Genomic DNA, 1107 nt, shown 5'->3' on the forward strand with positions numbered 1-1107 from the left:
TTTGTCTGTTTGATCTATTGAGAAGTGAGAAAGTACTGTTGAAATCTCCATCTAGTATTGTGTTGCTATCAATGATTTCTTTAAGTCTATTAGAAGTTGTTTTTACGTATTTTGCTGGTCTGTCATTAGGAGCATCTACATTGAGGAGGGTGAGTTCTTTCTGATGTACATATCCCATGATCATTAAGAAATGACCTTCACTGTCTCTTATAACCTTTAGTCTGAAGTTCATGTGGTCTGATACTAGTATTGCCACTGCAGCTTTTTGGAGGTGTTCTTTTCTTGAAGAATTGTTTTCCAGCCTTTTACTTTTAGCCCATGGTTGCTTTGATTGCTCAGATGTATTTCTTGCAGGCAGCAGAATGTTGGGTTCAGTTTTCTATTTCATCCTGCCGTCCTGTGCCTCTGAATTGGTGTATTTAGTCCATTGACGTTGAGAGAGATCATTGTGATAGGGATTTTTGCTATCTTTATGTCGAAATTTGGAGTACTTGTGGGGCTTGACTTAGCTTAAAGTATCCCTGTTAATTCTTAATGCAACAAAAATATGGAACAATTTACAAGTTGGCCTGTCATCTCTGTGTAAGGATCATGCTAATCTCTGTATCATTTCAATTTTAGTATATGTGTTGCCAAACTCAGTATAAGAGTTGATTTTTTCCCCTATTTTTCTCTTCTGATTTCTCTGAGTGTTGTCCTTACTCACTCCTATGGCAGACAGTGATTCCCAATCTAGGAAGGTATTTCAAAGGAGCTTGAAGTGATAAATTTAGAACATTAATGTCCCAGAAGGAAAAGTATGGTTTTTACAATATTATATTTTACCATACCCGGGGCATCAGTTTTGCAAAATAATTCTTTTGGAAGATAGAGAATCAGTGTTGTTTAATGCTCTTCCCTGAAATCTTCATTAAGAAAATTAAACTGGAGCCTTTTGCTATTCTCACCTCGGTCCCGTGTACATCTCCAGAAAACGGTGGATGGCGTTGTCCGCACTTTGACCACCTTGAAAGTAAGTAGGATTTTTCTCCTGAAGGAAGAGGTGAGAAGCATATTGATGATTTCATTCCACTTTATTACAAGTTAAACTTGAAGGGAATGTGAGAC

The 1107-nt window shown here is 37.2% G+C and overlaps 1 pseudogene; it reads right to left on the bottom strand.

The window, feature by feature from the left end:
• Positions 1-541: 541 nt before the first annotated feature.
• LOC130016115 (uncharacterized) lies at positions 542-640 on the bottom strand (annotated as a pseudogene).
• Positions 641-1107: the final 467 nt, after the last annotated feature.

Source organism: Sorex fumeus, unplaced genomic scaffold, assembly GCF_029834395.1.
Source record: "Sorex fumeus unplaced genomic scaffold, SorFum_2.1 ptg000146l, whole genome shotgun sequence".
Lineage (NCBI taxonomy): Eukaryota > Metazoa > Chordata > Mammalia > Eulipotyphla > Soricidae > Sorex > Sorex fumeus.